The following is a 25,833-nucleotide window of genomic DNA, read 5'->3' as shown; positions in this document are numbered from 1 at the left end:
TTCACAGGACAGCATGGATTTTATTGTACTGACTTTAAGCCTATGCGGCTTGCTTGCTAGAGGTGCCTGTTAGACCAGGGAGAGGGCTTCCAGTTTCAGTCACACATAGCTAAATTAAGATGCTTTCAAGTGACACAATGTATAGGTAAGAAAAGTCCACGAGACTGTACATCATTCAACCATGAAAAGCTCATTATCTTTTTCCATTCTTTCATTGAGATATAATTGACGTATAACGTTGTGTAAGTTTAAGGTGTACAATGTGTTGGTTTAATACTTTCATATATTGAGTATGATTACCACAGTTGTGTTAGCTAACACCTTTATCATGTCATATATTTATCATTTCGTTTTTTTCTCCCCAAATCCCCCCAGTACATAGATGTATATTTTTAGTCTTGGGTCCTTCTAGTAGTGGCATGTGGGACGCCACCTCAACATGGCCTGACAAGCGGTGCCGTGTCCCTGCCCAGGATCCAAACCCTGGGCCCCGGGAAGCGGAGCACGAGAACTTAAGCGCTCGGCCTCAGGGCCAGCCCCGATCATTTCTTTTTGTGTTGAGAATGGTTAAGAATTGGTCTCTTAGCAACTTTGAGGCTTATAATACAGTATTATTGACTATAATCACTATGCTGTGCATTAGATCTCCAGGACTTATTTGTCTGCTAGTTGTAAGTTTGTACCCTTAAACACCACCTCCCCAATTTCCACATCCCCCAGCCCCTGGTAACCACCATTCTACTCTGTGTTTTTACAAGTTCAGTGTTTTTATATTCCATGTATAAGAGAGATCAGACAGCAATTGCCCTTGTCTGTCTGAATTATCTCAAGCAGCATCATGCCTTCAAGATTCGCCCATGTAGCTGCAAATGACAGGATTTCCTTCTTTCTCTCGGCTGGATAATGTTCCATTGTTTATATATACCACAACTTCTTTATCTGTTGACAGATGCTTAGGTTGCTTCCACGTCTTGGCTACCATAAATAATGCTGCAATGAACATGGATGTGCAGATATTGCTTTGAGAAGCTGATTTCAATTCCTTCAGATCTATATCGAGGAGTGAGATTCCTGGATCCTATGGTAGTCCAATTTTTAATTTTTTGAGGAACCAGAAAACTGTTTTCCATAGTGGCCAAATCAATTTACATTCCCACCAATGGTGTAGAAGTGTTCTTTTTTCTCTGCATCCTCAGTTATATTTGTTATCTCTTATATTTTTGATAAATGCCATTCTAACAGGTGTGAGGTGATAGCTCGTTGTGGCTTTGATTTGCGTTTCCCTGATGATTTATGATGTGGAAGAAGAGCTCATTATTTTTAATGAGTTCTTTGATCTCGGGGAACTCACACGGGGCTGAGTTTTATAAAATAGTTTAGTTTAGTTTTGTTTTTTAAACATTTGAATAATAGGATCCATTTGAGTAGTATAAACTGGATATCCTGGACATGTTGAAACGACAAATCATAAGTTAGAATTTTTATGTAGATGCATAAATGATAAAATAATTTGGGACATGGGTAGGACAAGTAAGAACACAGTGTCAGATCAATTGAAGGACTAACCTTCTGAGTCTGCCAGTTACACAGGCATGTTATTCAAATGGCTTCTCAACACCTATGTGTCTAATTAGTTGATTATCAAGTAACTCAGGATAACTGTCTTGAGTGGTCTAGCCTTTATGTCAGCTCCTGATGAATGCTCCTTTCTTACACTTAAACTATTAGTTTAGAGTTCTGATTTACATGTGCATGGGCTTGATATCAAATTCCTAGGTATGAGGTTTCAATATCTACTTCCTGCCACTTCTCTTATCTTTAGAAATCAAGGTAAGTTTCTTCTTAACACTTTCTGGAGCATTATTTCTCAATGTTTGCTGATGATGGTTTTATCGTTCTGTTGGTTATTTCTCAGCAGTGTGGGCAGGAATATTTCAGATTTGGAATTTGTAGTAGCTAAATCCTTGCTTGCCATCATTTTACTTTTGTAAACTTCCTTCCCTCTAAAACCAACAAATCATTTATTTAAATATTATTTTATTAAGGAAGTTGTAAGCAAATCAAGAATTTTGCTGTCTGAAGCAATATACATCCCCTTATCACTCAAAAATACTTAAAAATTTATTTTTATTCCCTTCAACATTTTGCATAAGCTTCTTTCTGGGTATCAGTCTTTCATACATCGATGTTAGATGTTTGTGACTTTCTTGTATTTGTCTTACTGAGGTGCCTTTTATTTAATTTTTAATCATTTTATTTTAAAATTCAAGCACGCTGAGAAAAACGTAAATTTATTAATGTTATAACCCTTTGTTTTCACCCTCTAAAAAATTTTATCAAATTTTTATTGAGCTCACATGTTTTTGAATATTATCCCCTCTAAAAACCCTAATGATTACAAGACGCTGCAATTTTTAAAAAGCCATCAGTATTGCTATGTTTTCTCTGCTTCCTTGACTCTCTTATAGCCCCAATTAGCTAGAGGTGATTTATTTCACTAAATTTAGACAAAAAATATCATCAAGTTAATAATTGTTTTGTGTTTATAAAGTATTCTTGTATAGCTAATTATATAAACATTGATATCTGTTATTTAAAATATTACAGATGATATTTTAGAAATATTTGATGATTAGCAGCAGTAAGCATTATTGATGAAACAATTTAAATAAGATTTTTTTTTGGTCAAAAATGAATCAAGAGGAACATTTATCAAACTTTGGCACATGTTTCAAGAGCAATGTTTGTTATTACATTCTAAAAACAGAATAAAACTCTACTTTTCAATGATTTATCAAAGCTGAGTTTTCCCCCAAAATAACTTCTTGTTTATTACTGATAATAATCAAGAATTTTTCAGAGAAAAAATTGTGCTCAGTAGCTTGTGGTGAAATTATTAACTCTGGACTATAGCTTCATTATGTATTAGAGAAAGTATGTGTGATCTCAATAGCCAAAAATTATGATAGAACATAATTTTGGAAACTGCTATATTACTTTTTGCTCTATTCATGTTTAATCTCTCTTTTTAAGTCCTCTTTCTCATTCTGCTTCCTAGTTTTGAAACATCACACACATTCTATAACTATAGATCTTAGAAAATAATCTTTCTTGCTTGCTGTTTACCAAACCAAATTAGTAACTTGTATTATCATGAAAAACATGGTTTGACCAGATCTAGCAATTTCTTCCACATGTTCTTTTCACCTTTTACATTGTGAAACAGGCTGAAAATGATTTCAATTGCTCTTAACCTGTGAATGATCGTGAAAGAGCCATTTGTATTTATTTGTTCTTTATCTAGAGTTCCTATTTTTAGCGCCAGAAGCATGCTCTTCCAAGAGTATTGGCAACCTACAAAACCAGAAACCAGTTTAAGAGGCAAAGTGTTTATTTGGGATAGAAGAATTGCAAGTTAGGGAGCACAGATTCAGATAGAAACTCAAATGATGTCCTGATTACAGGAGAGGGGCTTAGGGCTTTTATGGGAAAAAGGGAGGAAGATGAGGTAAGTTGCATTAAGGAAGCATTCATTGGTGAAAGATGGGGTAAGGCTGGGTTTGTCCTCAGTTGATTGACTTAAGACTTGGTCATCAGCAAAGTCTGGGTTCATCAGTCCTTACAAACAAGATATTCTTGTCCACACTGACTTCTTGGAATGTTGGTGGTTTGATCCAGTTTGGAAGATAAAGAAAAGACTTGCAAGGCAATTCCTCTGGAATGGCTGCTCTGGCTCTATTTTAATATGACTCCACTCATCTCATCTTTCCTAGTGTATTTGCCTTCCTTTAACAACACTTTTATGTATGTATTTACTTAGGATTCAGGTTGCATAACTAGATATTTCTTTCAAAAAGGCTAAGAATTTATCACTCAGCACTTTTATGCATTCAAGATGGGAAGCTGAAAAGGGATTTTCTCTTACAATTTCTTACGTGTAACTGAAGACTTTTCATTTGCAGTAATTATGCAGCTGTCTCATGATTCTGTCATGCTTGTCCTGCTTTCTTGTGTAATCTCAGTGGCATGAGTTATAATATTCAAACACACAGAACAGTTAAATAACCAGTCATAATGGGGAGGAGAAAAAAATTCTTGTGTAAACTTTCCCTATTGCTTTAAACAGGTCTCTGAAGTACACACAATTTTATCTGTGAAATAATAAATCATCTATTATTATTTTATTCACTCAGTTGGTAAATCTCATCAGATTAAAAACATTTAACTGCTACAAAACACTCCATTCCTCAAGAGAAGGCTTGCAATAAGTAGAGGGGTTTTTTTTCTACTTTTGTATATGTTATGGTTCTTAATGAGCATCTCCATTGCTCCCTTTGAGCACTAAATATGTCAACTACATTTTAAAATCAAGTCATCATTTTGTTACCCAACATTCTCTGAGACTGTGAATAATATCCTTTCTATTGTCTATCCAGTTCTTATGCTAACCAGAAAAATGATAATGATAATTAAAAAATCCAACTTAAGATACAAATTTGTGGTGTAAAATAGCTTTTCTCCTTACTTTTGCTGATTACATTCTCACTGACTGGGACAGACATATAAAAGAGATGTCATTATCATATGGCAGCCTATCTATGTATCCATGTACTTCAATTGGTAGCTAATCCAGACACCTAGAACTAATATATATTTTAAATAAGAAATTATTAATGCTTTCAATTAATACAATCCTAGTGAAGATCTTGGATCCTCAAAATATGATTCAGCCAAGTTACTTAATCCTTCTGATCCTTGTATATGCAAAAAGGTGTGAGTTACGTGACCCACTCTTCAAAAAGGAGTGGATCAGATTAAATGAGATGATTAATGTGAAGAAATTTATTACTGCTTAAAACATAATGAACACTCAGGACATGATGATGGTGATGATTATACAGCTAACAATCACACAAATGCAGAAGACAGAGGAATGTAACTTTATGAGAAGATTTACATTTTAATATGAGTCTCCTCTTGGCTGGATGGCAGAAATTTAAACTTGATCAGCTCAAGGTTTCTCCTTCCTTTCATTGAAGTGGGTTGGGAAGATTGACAAGGCACCTGGTGGTAGATGGTGGGGAGGACTACCTCTGGTCCTCAGGATCATCATTTCTTCAGGCTGGCATCCACTGAGATGTCATTACCACCACCCTGTCTCAGTTGATGAAGTTCACTCTATGATAGTCCTCTTTCTAGGCCATGAGCAAGTCATTCCTCTTTCTTCAGGGCTGTCTGCTTACTCAGTCACATCCATGTTGTTCGAGCATGAAAGAAAAACATTCTAATCCCTTTGGAGCACTCTTAGGCCTATCTGCTTTAAAATAGAGTACCAATTATTATTTTGTTCCCAGGCAAAGTTGCCATAAAATGGGCCTAGCCTTTTGTCCTGGACCATACTTAGGGACAGAGGACTGATCCTTTTCACAGATGCCCAAATCTATCAGGACTTTCATTATCTACTTCCCACCCTCTCTACCCCCAGGGTTGGATAAGGTACAGGACAAATTTTCACAATCAACTTCCATCTTTGCTTGAAATCTCAAATTCTCCAGTTTCTAGATCCACTATATGAAATCTCTTGGTAGCTTTCATTTAAAGAGTATTTGACTTCTATGAAACTTAGTCATATTATTCTAATTCTCTCTTTCTACTTCCCCTCCAGTTACCCTCCACAGTATAACAATTTTATATTATGTATATAAAAACTATATATTATATAGTTAAATAGTTTTTTAGAACATCCTTTCATTAATTTCACAGGAAATCCACCTATTCATTGTAAGCATTAATTTTTTTCTGCATGTAACATGAAAAACAACATCCATTTTTCAAACAAAATCTACTAATTCATATGACAAGCAACCATTTTTCCAAATCATCTGAAGTTTTCATAATACTGTGGAAAAATTAAACTGTATTTAAATATTACTAGGTCTAGCAACTTCAGGTGAAAATATACAGCATAATTATTTTCAAATAAGAATGCATTAAGGACATTCTTTGACATCATAATGTGTCCAAGGCAAAGATAATGAAAGAGAAATTCATGAAAATTATGAGCAAATAATATCCTAATTCATTTAGTCAGTCAAAATTTAAAACCAGCGGAACTGAAAAGCTTTTATTGTTTCCTAATAAAGAGATCTTTTGCCTAATTTTAATATTTAAGATAGCATTTATTACACTATTCCACCATTTTGTAAGATTTCCTAAATATACAGAAGTCTCATTTCTATTTAGGTATATCAGATTCCTGTGATTTATACTTTACTTTTCAAATATTTCTCCCTTGGATTTTTATTTCATACATGACTTACAGATAGTTAATTGATAATTAATTGGAAACATAAATGAAAGATATTTTGAAAGGCATATTTTTTCAGCTTTGCCCAAACCATAATTATGTTTTGTTCAAGTTCAGGGGAATAAATATAATGGTAATGACTTCCTTCCACCTCTGATGCTTGTCATTGGGTGTTGAGTTTATGTCAGAGATTAGCTTTGATTTGCTCTTTCATGTCTGCCGACCTAACTCTATTCTTCAATATTTTGACCCACAAAATAGTAGCGTCATGCTGTCTAAGTAAGACTTCCAGCCTTGCTCCCAGTACAGCATGGAAAAACTAGGGCAATTCATTGCATTTCTAAACACTTATCTTTTATTTTAAAGGACCATTTGTTATAACCTCAAGTTTAATCTGGCTATAAAGACCAATATACACAGGACTCTCACAAAGAGTAAGATTTAAATAATGATCTATGGAATTTGTATTATTTATTCTATTTTCTAAACATCCTTACATTTTCATTTATTAATTCATTTTCAGGGCATCTACTAATTGCTAGGCCCAGTGCTAGGTGCCAGGCACACAAAGAGAAATATAATATAATATAGCACCTATTAAGGAGATAGTTAATTCTCTAGGGGCCAGCCCAGTGCTGTAGTGGTTGGGTTCGTGCACTCCGCTTTGGCAGCCTGGAGTTCACAGGTTTGGATCTCAGGCACAAACCTACATGCTTTTTGTCAGGTCGTGCTTTGGCGGTGTCCTACATATAAAATAGAGGAAGATCGGCACAGATGTTAGCTCAGGGGCAGTCTTCCTCACTAAAAGAAATAAATAAACAAAATAAAATGAAAAGCAACCTTGGAATAGGAACTATGACAGTGGAACACATAAAGTAGTATTAAAACTCAAGATGGGGGTGGTGGAAGGAAAAAGATATGTGTCCGAGAAGGACATACACACGAGGAGAGGGAAAAAGAGTGATAAGGGAGTACATGGTGCTCCTAGCTTCAGGAAGAGAGGGTGGAGCCAGATGGATGGGTGTACGTCCTAAAAAGTGGATTCTGATGGAGGTGTCATATTTGAGCCAGCCACATGCAAGCAATGTCCTAAAGTTCTGTTTATAATTAACCAGCCAGAAAGACTAAGAGGGGCAAGAAAGAAGGGGACATAAAAGAGAACAAAATTAATAATCTTTTTTTCACCATTATATGCTCACCAAAGAATGTTTATTTCTTCCTATTAATGTTTTCACTCGTTCAATCAGATAAAGTAATTAAAACTATTCCCCTACTCAGATGAGTGAAAGGTAGAAGGAAACACATGACTCTATGTCTGATGTAATTATTTTAAGGAAGAGACACCAATGAGGAACATGCTCCAGTTTCATAACTCAAGGATCAACTTGGGTGAAGCATCTCTCAAAAGATTTAATCCCGAGCTACTCCATCTTTATTCTTTCACACAAGAGAATAAAAGTGAGTGGGGGCCATTATAATAATAAAAAGTTTTCCCTAATCCCATGTCTATCACGAGACACAAGGAGAACCTTTAGTCCCTGGGTGTATTTCCCTGAGAAGCAGGTTGGCACATGAGTTGCATGTTGGTGCCAGAATGTAAGCACTTAAATTTTTGAAAAACTTGGTGGGATAAAGAAGACTTGAGAAAAATTGTTTTCCCTAGCCTAATTCCTCTAAGTAAGTGAAGGGCAAATTGGAACAAGTCAAAATATTGAGTTTGAGGTAAGTTCTTCACAGAAACGAAGCAATCAAACCATAGAATTAGCATTCTTATTACATATCCCAAAAAGTCCTGAAAATATTAGATAAAGTTAAAGAAAATTAGAATGGAAATGAGAGCACAGTTAGAAATGAAGGATGGAGATTCTTAGAAAGAGATGCAAAAACAGGTATTACTATATTGATTCTATAACCCAAGAAGTGAGGATAGTTTGGGCTAGCTTTCAGTTCCAACTTAAAGCAGCCAATTTGAGCATTCTTTCTCTTGTCCAATTTTTATCAATATAAAGAAAGAGGAAAGGTATGTTTTCTTTGCTTCCTTTCTTTGAATAGCATTTTCATTCATTCATTCAAATGTGTATTGAACATTTAAATGCCAGTCTTTGTGTTCAGGACTGGTTATCTTACACATGAACTCTGCCTTCAGCTTAAGTGGGAGACCAAAATGTAACAGATATACTATTTTTTAACAGAAGTGACATAAATAGAGATATCAATCAATTGTAACAAGAACATAACAGGAATGTATGATTCTGCCCATGGAAACCAGTAAAGATGTTACTGAAAAGGAAGAGTGAAGGTCAAAATATTACAGGATAGGTGTCAGTTAAACAGGAAAAGTAAGAAAGAAGGATTTCGGGCAGGGAAGGCAACATAGGTAAAGGCATGGATGTGTGAAAAAGTATGTGCTATATTTGGAAAATCACAATAGTTCAATGCGATTTTTTGTTTAAATGACTTTCTAAAGAACTAGAAAACAAATGAATGACAGAGAGGGCACAATTGAAAATTCAGGAGAAAGAATCATTGATGGAACAAAGGACATGAAGATGGCACAAGCAATTAGATCTCACACACAGGGTTTACAAAGTAAAAGGACATCACCACTTTCCCTGAGGCAGGTGGGCAGAAGGGACGCACGTGAGCTTTTGCAGACAATTCAAGAAGTGAAAATAAGAATTTGAAGGACTTTCTCCCTAAGATCCTCAATTTCTACCGTAAAATTAGAGGTAAGGCCATTTGTGGACAATGTAAGAGATCTGTGGAGCTCTGAGATGAGTGATAAAAATTTGGAATAGCTGACCCTAGGAATGTGTGAGTTTGGGGTAGGTATAAAGCCAGCCTCATCTGTTTTTTAAGCCTAAAATTTAGCAATACTTATGTGTCCTGCTTCTTATAAAGATCCTTAGATAGGCTGCTGCTGAGATCAATGATATTTTGAAAGGCAAGGTCTTTCAGACATATTTTACCATAATAAAAGACAATCAAACCATTACCAAAATTAGAAATTTTTCCATACTGACCCTTTTGTTTGCTTACCTTGAATACAAAAGAATGATTAAATTGCTGAATTCAAAACGTAGTTAGTGTGAGCCCAACCATTCTTTCAGAACTTACATTCAGGGTAAATATTATCCTTGATATGTTTTTGCCTAGAAATATAGTGGATTTCAGATTTTGGTGGTCCCACAGATATCCGCAACACTTAAGCTTTACAATGCTGACCTTGTCAGGACTTATGAAAATAATTGATTTAACGTGAGAGATTCAGTAAAATAGTTTATATTCGCTATCTTTTTGTCGTCTCTTTATAATCACACCTGATCCTCACCACTGGTTGGAAATAAGTCTTTCGAGGGTCATCAGAGCTCATTCTTGTTCAAACTCAATGACTCATCTTGTAGACTAACATCTGTAAGACACGTTAAGAGAATGTCATCCTTAGCCAAACTGCTGGTGCTCGATTCTGACTCTGCCACATACCAAGCAGTGTAATCTCGGGCAAGTAACCTAACTTCTCAGTGTCTCAGTATTTTCATCTCTAAAATGATGTTCATAATTGAATCTACCTAATAAAGTTATAAGGATGTATGTGTTAAGGTTCCATTACCTAATGTAACAAATAGACCCCCAAGCTTCAGTGACTAAATAAAGTAAACCTGTTTTGGCGCTCACCTAGCATTCCAATGTTCATATTCCTGGTCTGCAGAGGTGGGAGTGAGGGGACCAACCACGCAACCATTCAGGACCCCAAGTGGCCGACAGATCTCCCATCTTCATCTGCATTGGCACGCAGTTGTTGGTTGGGATTTATCATGGAGGATCTATCATGAGATATTTTCATGCACTGGGCTCAAAAATGACTCCCATCATTTCCATGTGCCTTCTTTTTGCTAGAACTCAGTCCGATGGCTACATTTTACAAAGTGGAGGCTGGAAAAATGTGGTTTGGTTTTGTGTTCAGGAAGAAGAGCAAGTAAACTTGGTGATCAGCCAACAATCTCTGTAAAATTCCACCCTTCTGGACATCAAACATCTATTCAATCTTCTTTTTATATAAAATACACTTAGATCTGCTTCAAGGAAGACAAATCAAAGCTCCATCAAACCATTGTATCCAAGATCTCTGGGATGTAGCAGAGTTCTTTCCGTTATGTCTGGATTGGTTCTTCACAGTCTGACAACCAATGAACAACCAAAGAGACCTTCTCTACGACCTGGAGACACGATATTCACAATAAAATCTCTCATTTAGAAGAGAGAAGAATAGAAGACATACAGTAATTATTGACCAATAGATATTAGGCAGTCCTACTGGTAGACATGCTGAAGACTTCCTATCCAGGGGAGAGGGTAAATTGATGAGACTTAGGCTCTGCTCTCTTTGAGGAAATTAGTTGTCTGGTGGTCCCTATGGTCCTAACTCTTCTCTCCTGAAGATTCTTTCTTATTCATTGCTCTTCATGGCCCCATCTGCAGTGGGCATTAGGTCGAATTTCCTTCTTGGGACACCAGTGCTTCTGCAGCCCTCTTTTTCCTTATTCTAGTTTGGGTTCTGAAGGCAGTCTTAAGGCTCAAACAGTTAAGGTTTTTCAAGGTTTAAATAGTTAAAGGCTTTCTGGTTGTTGTTTTATTTGATCTGGGTTTATGGTTTCCTTGTCAGTATTGGGTCTAAAAACCCAGTGTGCTTTTAATCTGTTTCCAGTGCCATGTAATCCCATTCAATGTTTTTTTGGAGTCACAGGTCTTAAGATCTGCTCTATTTATTTGGCTCCTTGCCCCATGCCTTTCTCTTTCTCAACTTCCTGGAGCTTCCTTGAGGCCGCCTTTACAAAAACAGATAGGAAAAGTATGTAGTGGATTGTGTTGGAGGTTTGGCTGCCCAGGAAAGGATGTGGTAGATGTCACTTCCACTTATATTCCATTAGCCAGAACGCAATTATGTAGCTACATCCACTGGGCAAAGGAGAAATGGTGTTCATTTGTATGCTCAGGAGTAAAGGGGGATAGTTTTGGTGATAGGCTAGACATCACTACCACAAAGACTTAGAGAATTAAAATATATCTCATGCTTGGAAAGGTATTTGGAACAAAGCACTTCATTAATGTTTCCATTATTATTGTTATTTTGTTGTATGTGACCATGGTTAATAATTATCTTCCAAAGTCTATATCATTTCTAGTTCTCTTCCTAACCGTCAAATCGTTTCATAGCTTTCTTTTCTGTCCTTTTACTCTGTCCACACCTAAATGAAAATTTCTCTTTGTGCTTTGTTCTTAGCCCTGTTTTTCTTCTTAGTCTTCTCTCTCTGTAGGTGACCATATATTTCACCTAATGTTAACTGTACTTCTATGCTGATGATTTTCAAGAAAGTAGATTAATCCCTGATCTTTCATCTGAAATCCAGAGCAAAATTCCTGATTATTTGGAAGATATCTCATCTGGGATATCTCTTGTACCTCAGGCTTAGTATATGAAAAAGTGAATATATTGTAAGCTACTCATTATTTGTTCTCTGCTGTTCTCTCAGACGTTGGGTACAATTTCTTTCCTAAAGCAACTTCCCTTTACTCTCCTCCCTGCCTGGCATTTTCCCCATGCCTTCTGAAACATCTGATTTCATGGTAAATAAACATCCCATGTCATAAGCTTCTCCTCTCAATCATCTTTACTGCCTAGAGTTATAATTGACACCTAGCTCTCCACTGAAGCTATTTCCCCTGCAGCCAAATCAAAGAGAGGAAGCTTATTCTCATAGACTCTCCCTTACCTTAAATTCACTCTCCTATGCCACTACCATATTATTACTTCCTAGCTGTCAATATCTCCTCTGCCCTTGAATAAAATCATCTGATGTTTTAAAACTTAAACCATCAGAGCATTCCACCTTCTGCCCCCTCCTCACCTCTATAGTCTATTGACCTCTAGGTCATTTCATGACATTTCCTGAAGACTGTATCACTAGGATCTATGTTCCTCATCAGCCAAGTCTTGCCCTAATGTCTCAGGCTATCTTAAACATCCATTTGGACCACATACATCATATATTAGTCTCTTTGTTCCTCCTCATTTAGTGACTTCCAGCTCCGGTTTACCCGAACAACCATTTTCTTGGTCACATTCCTGACTCTGTCATAACATAGAGCTGCCTTATGTTGGAAATATTAAATCAAGTTATCTACTTGTTTGTCAACACAGCGACCTCGTATTAAGCTGAAGGCCCATGTTCTTCTCTACTAGACTATTTCTTCTTTCCATTTACACTTCTCCTGAAGAATCTTGACTCACCTTACTCTCAGCTCTAACATCACTTTTTCTCAAGACTTTTCTTAAGGTCTTTCTGGCATCTTACCTTAAATTTAATTCTCCCTCTGGTTTTTACGTGATGCTGCTTCCTTTCTTAAACTTTCTTCAAATTTTAGTATAATGGCATGTGACTGTTTTTAGCACTAGAATAGCTATTGAGCTGTGAAGAGGGACCCTGTTTCTCATTTAATCCAAGTCTTTAGCATCATTCTTCATAGTCAATTCACTAAGTCAATACTTCCTTCAGTCTTGCTTACCCTTTCTGTTTACTCTCAACTCCTAAATCTTTATCTTAATGCTAGTGTTACCTTCTTAAATACAACCCTTTGGTTGCTTCCCTGCTTCTAACTTCTAAATGTCTGTTCACTGTGATTAAGACAAAGTCCATCAAGCTGGCCATGAGTAACTAGTCCCTGCAGGACCTTTCCCTTATCTTTTTCTTTTACTCCTTGCATTTTTACATTCCATTTTAACAAATACATTTTGCTTTCCTCTTTCACTTCCAATATTAATAACAACAACAACAACCATAATTAACATATTCTCAGCTCTGGGTCTTGCACATGCATTCCTTTCTACTGGTAACAATTTTTCTCCATTTTTCATAATTCTTTTTTTTCAAGGTTAATAAAACTTTATTTAAAAGGGCTGAGATGATTGTATGCTACTTTGAACAGCGAGGCTGTACAAGCAATGACTTGAAATTCTTTTTTCGACACGCTCCAAGACTTTTATTCGATTACGTGTACCTTCAGATTGGAGTTGATCAGAAATATGGCTGACAGTTTCCCTCAAGTCATTCTTGGGCTCCAGACAATGTGCTGGACCTTTGGGTTAACAAGCAGGGCAGTTGGAACAGGAAAGACAAAGCTGTGGGTGATAAAATTTCCTTAAACATGATATCCTCCATACCTGTCTTCTCCAGTTTCGCAGGTGTTCACATGTTTTCACTGTGTAAGTCATAGTGAGCTAGTTTGATTCATCATAGAAATTCGTGGTTCTTATTAATGCATTGAAGGTCTCCGTTTAGGAATTTGTATTAGTTTTCTATTGCTGCAGTAACAAATTACCACCAACGTGGTGGCTTGACACAACACAAATTTATTATCTTATAGTTTTGGGGGCCAGAAGTCCAACATAGGTCTCATGCTGTAATCAAGATGTCAGTATTGCTGTATTCCTTTTGGAGGCTCTAGAAAAAATCCATTTCCTTGCCTTTTCCAGCTTCCAGAGGTCACGAGCATCCCTTGGTTTATGGCCACGTTCCTCCATCTTCCAGCTAGCATGATTAAGCCAAGTTCTCCTTATGTTGTCTTCTCTCTGATCCTCTCTTCTGATTCCCTCTTCCACTTTTAATGACTCTTGATTACATTCAGCCCACCTGGTTAATCCAGAATAATCTCCCTATCTTTAAGTCAGCTGATTACCAATCTTATTTCCCCTTTGTCACATAATCTAAGATATTCACAGGTTCCAGGAAGTAGAAATGTGGACCTTTGGGAGGGTGGGCATTATTCTGCCTGCTCCAGCATTTGTTTCTCCAGGAAACTTTCCTTTACTTCCCAGTCCAGCTTATTATTCCTCATTTGTGTTCCCAAAGATGCTGCTACTTCTTAAATTTAAATATCACTTATTATAATAAAGGCCAAAGCTTAACTATTTATCTGTCTCTACCGCTAGGCTATAAACTGCATAATGGCAGGGGCTGTGTCTGTGTTATTCACTCGTATGATGCTCACATACACAGGAGTTCCTCAAGAAATAAGTTAAATGAATGAATGAATACACTGTGCAGAGAACTTAGATTTCAAGTTAGAAGACTGGGTTGCCTCCTGGCTCTATCACCTACCAGATAGTGATACAGAAACCAGTTAATATCTCAAGTCTCTATTTCCCTACCCACAAATTATACAATATATTATTTGCCTTATCTCCCAACATTATCAAATTAATAACATGACTCAAAATACATAAAGCCATGTTGTTTACTGACAAGCATATTAATATAATATGATTAAAACATAAATTGGATCTTTTTACTTCCTTTCTCAAAGATCTAGCTAAAAAAATTAATCCAGAAAATAAATTTCAAATTCTATAGCATTTTATTAAGATCCTTCATCATTTGGCCTAAATGTTTCTTTCTAAAGCTGTCTCAGATCCTGTGTCATAGTCATATCTCTTTTTTCCAGTCCATTTAGATTATTCTATTCCTAAGCCATACCATATGTGATCATTCTCTATAAGATGACATATGATTAAATTTCATTCTAACATGTATTTTGCAAGTGTACCAGAATACTCATGGCCACTGCCCATTGCATTCTGTAACTGTAACAACAATAATATTAATGGTAGTGAAAATGTTTACATTATTTCAAATTTTACATGAGCTTTCTAGCCATTCTTTCTTGATCTTCACTATAATCTCTTGAGTTTTATTCCCACTATGCAAGTGAGAAAACTGGTGAGTGAGGTTTCCAATGTCTATACTCTCCCCTCCTTCCCAGAAGTCTCTTTTCTCATTTTTCATTTACTGAAATATTAATAATCCTTTAACACCTTCAAGTGTAACCTACTTTCCTAAGATTTAATCTCGTTGGTTACTATTAATTATACCTTTCTCTACATTTCCGTGGCATATTATTTGTATGTGAATTTTTCAGATATTTTATTCTGCATTAAAGAGTACCCTTTTTGATAGAGTTTGAACTCTGATGGAGATCAAAGTTTTAAAATGTCTAGCACCGTGCTCTGAACATACAAGTCACTCATTATAGGGTGAAAATAAGTTAGATAATTTAGGTGGAAAATATAAGATCTGTAAGTGGGCTAGGTGGCTGGTGGCTCTTAACATCCCTTTCAGCTACATTTTATTTTATAAAATTGCATTTGACAGAAGTAAGGTCAGCCAAGACATTAAAGTTCTTAGCTATAGTTTTCCTGAATTTGATAATATGACTTACAAAGTATTTTGTATATTTAGTTCACACACTATCCACATAACAGAAGTATGACACTCAAGCCATAAGAGGACCTGAAGGTCGTGTGAATCTGGACCCGAATCGTGCCTTCCTTAGTGTGTGTCTGTGTAATTCACTTCTTCAAATCTCAGTTTTCTCATTCGTCATATAGGGAGAGTCCAAGTAGGGCTGTTATGAGGATAAAATAAGATAAAACATAGAAAGCATTTATCAGCGTGCCCGGAGCATATTCAGATCTCAGTAAGATGACTGTTGATGTTATTATAAGAATAAGAAAGTGGCACACGTAAGACAGGATAGATACAATTTACATCATGTGTGATTGCTGTTCAGATACTCTATGCACATAGCTTTTAGAGTTTTCCTTTGTAATTCTCTCTACTTAGCCTTCGCTACTTAGTAAAAATTGTTAAATTCCCATTTTTGTTTTGGTGCATCCTATTTTATCACTTGTACCAATCTCACATTGTCCTCCTTGCTTCTCTTTCGTGCTGCTCCTTCACCTATGCTACCTTTTTCTTTTACCTTCTTCTTACCTATTGGCTTGACATAAACACATCTGTATAAGACACTGCCAAATTTTGTTGGTCTGATTTACTGAGCATCTCATCAGCTTCTCTTGAGGAAGACTCAAAAAGCGCTGGAAGTAACAATTCCCTGTGCTTAATTAACTGGACAACCACTGTTATCCATCGTATGTAATTACTCTGCAATCAGATAGGTCCAAACAATTATACTCTTACTTCTTTTTATTTTCAAACTGCTATAAATTATTTGTAATCTGTGGCCCATCTTAACATGACAATACATACAGATGCTAAAAGTAATTTGTAAATTAAAAATCCTATGTGATACAGTTTGTGATTGAAACAATAGTAATTATTGCAAGGATATGTTGGTGAATTTGAAACAAATGTTTTAAACTCAAATGGAATAGAATGACAAATCTGGCTCAAGCAAAAGCCGTGTATTCCCGGAATAGGTTATTATATCCACAAGTTGGCAAAGATTTCCAATTAAATGTTAGAGACTATGAAAGAAATAACCCTTCACACATGATGTGACATTTCCCGAAAAATATCACCTGTATCCTTAGCTATCTCTTATTATCTGATGATACAATATGAGATTTAATTTAAGATTTGGAGTCAGCATTTCAGAGCTTTAATTTAAGAAACTTTATCTTGCTTTACTTTTCCAAACCTTTGTATCTCTCACATTTGAAAGTTCTCATAACTTTGAAAAAAACCTTTTCAAGAGAAAACTTGAGAATATTGGAAACATCTTAAGGTCTATTTCATTTCTTATTTGGAAACCTAACGACAGCTTATGATATAACTGGATCCACAACTCAGGTGTTTTGAACACAGGAAAGGCTGCTCTATTCGTTTCAACACTCCAGGCTAGAGCAGATATATTTAAGAGATTACTGCAAAACATAAAATAATTTTTTTTAATACCTCCGGGAACATATAAATGCTTTGACTATATTTTGACTTCTCTTCTCATTTTGATGCCATTCCAAAGTTTATTTCAGCTCTTGGAAATGCACGGATATTCCCTTTTACAATATTTCTAAATTATCGCTCATTTTCACCTATGGAGGAATTCTTTGGACTATTATTGTATTCAACTTTGCAATAATACAATTTATAAAAGATCTTAATTTTCTATTAAGTCTTGGTGCCACTCCAGATGGGGTTAGTTACTTAAGCATAAAAATTTTTTCATTATTAAGTGTTTTCATCTACAAGGTGACCTTAGAAAAAGTTATCATATATCCTACATTTCTCTGGACAGTCTTGATTTTAAATATTTTGTCCAATTAAGAGACCATATGCTGTGAATTTATATTCAGTAAATATGATCAACATGCCTTAAGGCATGTGAGAATTTATTCTATTGTCACCTTTCTTATAAGTGTTGTTTTCAATCTTTATAAACTCTTTTTTTTTTTTTTTTGAGGAAGATTAGCCCTGAGCTAACCTCTGCTGCCAAACCTCCTCTTTTTTGCTGAGGTAAATCGGCCCTGAGCTAACATCCATGCCCACCCATCTTCCTCTACTTTATATGAGGGACATCTGCCACAGCACAGCTTGATAAGCTGTGCATAGGTCCACACCTGGGATCTAGACCAGCAAACCCCAGACCACCAAAGTGGAATGTGCAAACTTAACTGCTGCGCCATGGGGCCAGCCCCTTTATAAACTCTTTTTGATCTATGGGAAGAGACTTTGTTTTATTCCTCCAGTTTCTCTCTTTAGACTCAACTTCTCTCTCTCTCTAACTATGTGCCTCTATCTCTATATTTGGGGTCACCAGTCTTTTGTATTTTTGTTTTACCTAAAAGATCAAATCAACATCTTTTTATGGAAAGAAGGGTTTTGCTTTGTATTTTTATAAAACTATGATGATTTAAACTTTCTCACAGGATAAAGCAATCTTTATTCTATATCTACTGAAGATAACAGTAAAATTATATGTTATCAAGATAAACAGTAAAATTATATACTATCAAAAATGGCGACATTTGGTTAATATTATTCTCTAGATTCTCTGATTAACTCATTATTAACATTACTCTTCAAGTCTTCAAAACAAGTATCATTATTATTACTATATTATTCCTACTATTTTTGGTTCCCATCCTCAATCTCTTAATCATTATACTCTGCTGCTAACCACAATATTTCTTCAAATTTTGTTATGTACCCCCTTACCGCCTACCTTTCAGTCACCTAGGGTTAATCTTTGTCCTATCAACATTCAATGCACTTTCATTTATCCATGTCTGTGCTCAGGTCTAAGCCTTGAATGCTCTTCTCACATTTCTCACATATGAAAATCCTTGTCAGTTTTCAAGGCAAAATTTAAAGGCATGTCTTCCATGAAGACTTCCCTAATAATTGAGATCAAAATAAATGTAATATCTTTGCAAAACACAGAAATTTATGATACTAAATACTAACACATGAACTGTTGCTGTCTGATTTAGTTCATTGGCATTCTTAGTAGAATTCTGATTGCAGCCTAAAATCAAGAAGAAAGGACAGAAGAACAGAAAATGCTTGCGTTTTGAAGTGAAAGATATACAGGTTTAGATCAGGCTTTAGCATTAAGAACTGACTTACCCAGTGAATAAGGAGATGTGAGGGAACTGGAGAATAGTTAATTCCTTCCTCATCCCTGCCTTGAACTATGGAATCCACCCTGAGGTTAAGGAATTAACATACATTAGCTGGTATTCATTCAATGTTTATTGACTTGAATTACGTCCTGTTGAAAATTAAACAGCCATTTTGCAGTGCATCATGGGCTAATCTATTAATTTAGTTTATTCCGACCTTGTGTATTTTGGATGACCTGGAAAGGGAAAAAAAGCATAGGTTAAGCAGCATTGATTTTGGGAGAAGATGAGCAATAAGGAGCCTTGGGTGAGAAGGTGGAGGTTTTAGGTATTTTCACAGAGGGTTATTCTATGATTATACAATTAATGAGTTAGAGACACTGCAGGAAGGGAAGATGGCTGGGGAAACAGCAACAAAGGGAGAAAGTTATGAGGATTCAATATGATGAGCTCACGATATGGCTTCAAACTGGCCGTGATGGATGGTTTTGGCTTTTAGAGGAGTTCATTTAGTAAATAACTAAATGCCAGACACTGTCCTAGGCATTTTATGTCTCCTATTATATTTCTTCCAAAAAGGAATTTTGGTTGATAAAACCTGTCAGAACGGTATTGTTATCATTTTTAGGCATGTATAAAAATCTACTTGCATTGAAAACACTACAAAAAATGTGTTTTAACTTCACTTTAGTTGACTACTAAAAGTCACATGACTTTTAGTTGAATTACTATATTGACTCCAAGTTAACGTTCTCAGAAAGCCTGTATGCCTCTATAAACATGAATATGAGGGTTCAAAGTTTTCCTTAGTAAACCAAAAGTCAAGAGACCATAACAAATTTCCCATGCAATCAACAGCAAATGCTTTGCATTCAGTACAGCATTCTCTTCCTTATTAATCCTTCTTATTATGGGCTTTTCACTTGGTGTTATTATAAATAGTGAACTAGTACAGTCAGTAAAAACAGCAGTTTTCTCAAAACACAAAAAAGGTGAGTCCCAATTGCTAAAAGCCAAATGTAACAAATAACGGGGATATACAGGCAACTAGAGATTGGCCCCATTGCCTGCTCCATGTCTTCGAGCTTCAGTCTTTGGAGGGACCTTGGCAAAACTGGGCAAAGTTTCAAAACCACTACATGAGAAAGTTAAAATAAAATGCGTTAGGTTAATTATAGGTGTATATTTCATTTTTATTCTGAAGATTTATTTTGAGATTTAAATTTTATTTTCATAACTAGGATTAACTAACAGTAATATTTTCAGTTTGGCAAATGATAAATTAAAGAGAGTGAAATATCCTAAAATAGGTATAATTATTTTTTAAGGAACTATTGACCTTAAACAGATAGTTATTTCTCCAGCAAAAACGGGTTTATTTGGGATCAGCAAAGAATGACAATTTGGGGTCTGTAACCATGGTAAGCCATGTGCAAGTCCCCCAGCAGCAAGGGAGGAGAAAACCTTTTTACGGGGGGAAAAGGAAAGTGGGAGGGCTATTCTAAACTAAGAGTTCAGAGGTTTAGTGGCATTTCATTGGCTGAGCTTCTTGTCAGTCAAGAAGAGGAAATCCTTCTTCTTCCTGTGGGCTCTGCTGTGATGAGGAGCATGAGCGCTCTCCATTTTGGCTTCCTTACTCCAATTTAATAAGATCTCTGTTTATTAATTTTCACAGAATGTGAGGTAACCTCCCTTTATAGAGGTAATCCAGGAATTACTAAAGAAATGGAAAATGAAAATAATTTCCCTTCAAATGATTCTTTGGTAAGAAGATCCCAATTTAAACAAAATGTTCCTACTCCGTGTTTATAATCCTATGCTACAACATAGAGTAAAACAGAATAAGATCGGTAAATTAAAAATCTTAAACAATGAGTTTAATACCAGTCATACTAGTCAGTTGAAACTTTCTCCCAGGATTATTTTTTGTTGTAAGAAAAATCTATCACACCTCCCTGAAAACATATGTCTGGGTCATAGTTTTTAAAAAAAGAAATTTATTTTTTTCTAAACAGTTACAAAATACATGTAACATAAAATTTACCATCATGACCATTTTTAAGTGTGCAGTTCAGAGGCATTAAGTACATTCATATTGTTGTGCAGCCATCACTTCTATGCATCTCCAGAATCCTTGCCCATTTTATAATTGGGTTATTATTTTTGTTTTTTATTCAGTTATAGGTGTTCTTTATGTATGCTGGATATTGACCCCGTACCAGATACACAATTTGCAAATATTGCCTCCTATTCTGTAGGTTGCCTTTTCACTCTGTTGATTGTATCCTTTTATGAACAGAAGTTTTAATTTTGATGTATTTCAATATGTCTATTTTTACTTTTTGTTGCCTATGTCAAAGAACCAACTTTGTCTTTATCAATCCTCTGTTTTATTTTTCTATGTTATTACTATCTTCTCTATCTTTTTGTTATCTCTTTTTTCTATTACAGGTGCATATTGATTTTTCAGTCTTTTCGGGTTTCCAATGTAAGCATTTGAGGTTATAAATTTCATGCTTAGAACTATTTTTTTTTTTTTTGAGGAAGATTAGCCCTGAGCTAGCTGCTGCCAATCCTCCTGTTTTTGCTGAGGAAGACTGGCCCTGAGCTAAGATCTGTGCCCCTCTTCCTCCACTTTATATGTGGGACGCCTACCACAGCATGGCTTGCCAAGCTGTGCCATGCCCGCACCCAGGATCCAAACTGGCGAACCCCAGGCTGCCAAAATGGAAAGTGTGAACTTAACCACTGCGCCACCGGGCTGGCCCCAGAACTATTTTAACTATATCTAACAGTTGCTCATACATAGAATTGTTCAGTTCTAAATATTTTCTTATTTCTATTTTTTTACATTTCTCTGTTTTAGCTTTTTCAGATTTTTGCTTCTGAAGAATCCTAATTTTCCTGCCAGTTCAACGCATTTTAAAGGATTTATTTTAGTCCAGCATCTTTAATTATTTTCATGGTGGAGACAATCTACCATCCTGCTGTATATGAAAACGTTGTTCATTATTTTTAATTGTCTTTTTGTTACTATTTCAAAGTGCAGATATAAAGAAAAGAAAAAGAGGATGCTATTTTTTAATACAGGTTTTTTTTTGGGGGGGGGGGGGAGATGAGCCATGCTTAGCATTATTGATGAGTAAAATTTACGCTTGAAAACATTTTAATTGCAAAAAGAAAAGTTAGACTTTTATCATCATACTATGATGATAACTTAACAAGTTTAAATGAATATATGACATTTCTTTCTATCCACTAATATATCAAGTGCACCTATGTATAAGGCTATTTGTATTTACAGAGGGAGATGGGATCATAACATACTCACTTTGGGACAGCCCCAACGTCTCCTCCCAAATTTGACTAATAACGTTATTCTCATTTTTAGGGACTATTTAAAGATGCTTTTAATAGGAGCTTCAGTTCATCACAGTGTATTCAATTTTTTAAAAACTAAAAATGTTTTAATACCAATTATAGGTGTTAGTTTTTAATTCACGTTCTTAAGCATTACTCTTTGACTTTAGCAGTGTCATTTAATCCATCCTAATTAGGGCTTGGTTTCCAAATCTGTAAACTGACAAAATGCACTGTACACACACACAGTACTTTCCACTCAGTAGAGACTCAAGAATTCAAAGAATCTGTGCTTTTTAGTATTATACAATTTTCATGAAAATAATTTACTTTTTGGGAAATGCGTACTGTCAATTGTAAATTTTACTGTTAAGCAAGGCTGTAAAATTTGAGCAATGATAAAGATCAAGGTAATGTATTATTTTATAATGGCATCTTTTATTTAAATATCCTAAAAATATTTTATGAATTTTATGCCTGGGAGTTACCCCATCTACCTCTGAGATATAACATTTATGGACCCATTTGTCCTGACCTGGTCTCTCTACCTCATTCTTGTGTCTAACTTTAACTGTAACTTCTGTAAGATGAATCTTGATTGTCCGTGCTAAAATAAGTGAGTTCTAGCACAAAAAAAAAATAAAACACAGACCTACCCAGATAGACTACAGAGAAGTTTGTTGTGTTGCAAATTTGATCAACTAGATTAAGGTCCTGGCCATTTTCCCTAAAACAGTACATCCTCTTTCATCTCCAACTTCAGCTTCAATCCAAAAGAACTCTATATCTTGAGGAGGTGATATATATTTTTCACTAGGTCATATCATAAATGAATATTAAAATCATATCTTTTCATTTCCTCTCTCTTTCTTTTCATTCCTTTCATTATGATCTTTGGCCACACTTTTCTCATTCATACTTTTCATTCATAACCAGAATGTGCCAGTGGCCTCCAAAATGGCTTCTTTAAATTAAAATATCCTTTTGTAGCTTCAGAGCCACCCCAACAACCTTGTCTTCACTACCCCTGTGATTATGTCACCCTCCTGCTTGGCCACTATCAATAGCATTCATGGTTCACATAACATTTCTATTGGGTAGTGCTGATTTATAAACTGTTCCAGATAGAGGAAGGGTCTGAAGTTGAATATGCCTTATTTTCATCATCTATAAAATATTGAAAATAATTATGCATGCCTTACAGGGTTACTGTGGGTCTTCAGTGAGAAAATAGATACAAAATTGTGGTTGATTCTGGTTATCATTGATTTCACAGAGTATCAGTTGATCAGTGTCAAAAAAAAAAAAAGGAAAAAGAAAAACCAAGGAAACAAGCAACATTTTATTGTTAAAAAATATATATATATATGATGTGATGGCATAGGAAAATTTTCAATATGTAATTCCTTGTAAAATATTACGAATCACATACTAGCTATTTAGAGATACATTTAATCTTAAAAAGTTTGTGTATAAATTTTCTTCTACAGAATTGCATAAATTTAAAGAAGGAAATCAGAAATCTGAAAAAAAGACACTTGAATTTTTTAAGTGCAGGTGCTTGATTTTATATCATAGAAAGTTAAGAATCTAAGTGATAAAGTGATTTATTTAAGGTCAGAAAACAATTTAGTGCAAAAACGTGAGCATCTAGAATTCTTCCTCTGCACGGGTTTTCACTTTTCAGTTTTCCTTTATCATTTTATGTAATACACAGTGTTCCTTCTCTATTACATGGCTACTTGCTAACTTTCATGTGAATGGTTATGTGAATTACAAACTCATGGGAAAAAAATTAAATTATCTCTGATTTTCTTTTGATTGTTAATTTTTTTTATTACAGAGTCAGTTGCTTTTTAAAATACCTAAGGGGAAAGAAAAAATACTTATTGTGTCTAATCTGTAATTAGGAGAACTGAGTCATTTTCCATTGATGGGGCAAATTACCGGCAATTTTCCAATTTGCCAGATTTTCACATATATCACATGAATAATTGAGTAATGAGAATGAGCCAAATCCAGAGTAGTTAATTTTAGTTGGGTGAATTCAGCGCCATCTGGACTTCTGGCTTTACTAACTTTTAATTGACCTAGTTCTTTCTGAAAAGTCCTAATACCTAATTTATAAAATAACTATTCATGCTCAACCCAGAATAAGTAAGGCCACTTGTTAAAATACGTAATTGCAATTGTGTTCTAAATTGAATAAATGAAATAAATGGCTGATTTGGGGTATTAAAAATACATTTCTTTTCACTGTCAATTTAATAATTATATAGCAATTTAGCTTGATTTCTTAACATTTAACTTCTATTTTCTTGCCCCCCCCTTCAGCCTTTATTGACTATTATTTCTGTATTACCGAGTTGCAGGCTTCCAGTTAGAATTTATCAGCTTTACAGAAAAACATGATCACCTTCAAATTCACAGCCATCCTAACCCCATCTGAATTATTTCTTTCCTATGAAATATCTTAGTTAAATTATTATCAAAAAAAGTCATTTTACCATTTAACTTATGTTTATATGGACATCAAAATATTAATGTTTCTACAAAATTTAATTTTAATTACTCTCTGAGGATCTTCTTGGCATGATCTTCCTATTAAATTTAACAAAAACTTAATTTCCGCCTGCTACTAATAATTACACTTGGAAAATTAAAATATGTTATCTAATTATTAGAGTTATCATTATGTGCTCCACCAGTATAAAATAATGTCTTAGTATCCCCCATCTCATCTGGATGGTAATATGACATTTATTTTACATGTTAAAATTTTAAATTTATATTTCTCTGAAGTTGGTGCATTAAAAATAAAACTGTTAAAAGTCTACACATTGAAAAGTATTTTATAGCCATGATTTTTGTTTGTTTGTTTTTTTCACTGAGGAAGATTTTCCCTGAGCTAACATCTATGGCCAATCTTCCTCTTTTTGTATATGAGCCACCACCACAGCATGGCCACTGACAAATGGGTGGTGTAGGTCCACACCCCCGGGTCCACACCAGGGAACCAAACCCTGGCTGCTGAAGCAGAGCACACTGAACTTAACCCTTAGGCGACCAGGATGGCCCTAATTTTGTTTCTTAATAGGTACTTAAAATAATACTCAGCAGATAGGAGCTGAATATTCTCTGCATTCTGAGAAAACATTTGTATTATATTTGAATATTTACAGTGTTTAACTATTAAAAATTATTCTTATTTAAGGAACTCTGTAGTCATGTGATTCTTGCCTATTTTCCAAATTTATGAACTGAGAAACCAGCAAAAGCAGTTCTGTTTCTGAGAGGCATGAGGAGTATTGAAAGTGGGAGATGTAACTAAGCCGTGGCATCATATATTATGTATACTTAATACATAATATATGTATTTTTTTTGTTTTTTGTTCTTGCTATCATAATTGGTTTTGGTTTGTTTCTTTCTTACCGACCTTATTTTTTTAATTCACAATGTTATTTTTTTTATGAAGGGTGTTTGATAATCTCTACTACAACTTTCTATTATAAAAAACCAAACCCAACTTCTGCCTATACAAAGATGCCACCAAAACTACTTTCTTTTTTGTTTTTGCAGAAGATTAGCCTTAGCTAACATCTACCACCAATCCTCCTCTTTCTGCTGAGGAAGATTGGCCCTGAGCTAACACCTGTGCCCATCTTCCTCTACTTTATATGTGGAACACCCTCCACAGCATGGCTTGACAAGCAGTGCGTAGGTCCACACCTGGGGTTGGAACTGGCA

General features: G+C 35.2%; 1 protein-coding gene and 1 non-coding gene across 8 annotated transcripts in view; one reads left to right on the top strand and one right to left on the bottom strand.

Moving 5' to 3' along the window:
* BRINP3 (BMP/retinoic acid inducible neural specific 3) overlaps positions 1 to 25,833 on the top strand; it is a 402,882-nt gene that overhangs the window by 166,269 nt on the left and 210,780 nt on the right. The window lies entirely within an intron of this gene.
* Positions 13,539 to 13,605, bottom strand: LOC111771362 (small nucleolar RNA SNORD29). Its single transcript, XR_002805174.1, has one exon. It is a non-coding gene; the product is annotated as a small nucleolar RNA SNORD29 (small nucleolar RNA).

This window comes from Equus caballus, chromosome 30 (genome assembly GCF_041296265.1).
Source record: "Equus caballus isolate H_3958 breed thoroughbred chromosome 30, TB-T2T, whole genome shotgun sequence".
Lineage (NCBI taxonomy): Eukaryota > Metazoa > Chordata > Mammalia > Perissodactyla > Equidae > Equus > Equus caballus.
Note: the sequence above shows the minus strand (reverse complement) of the source record. Positions and strands in the feature narration are given on the sequence as shown.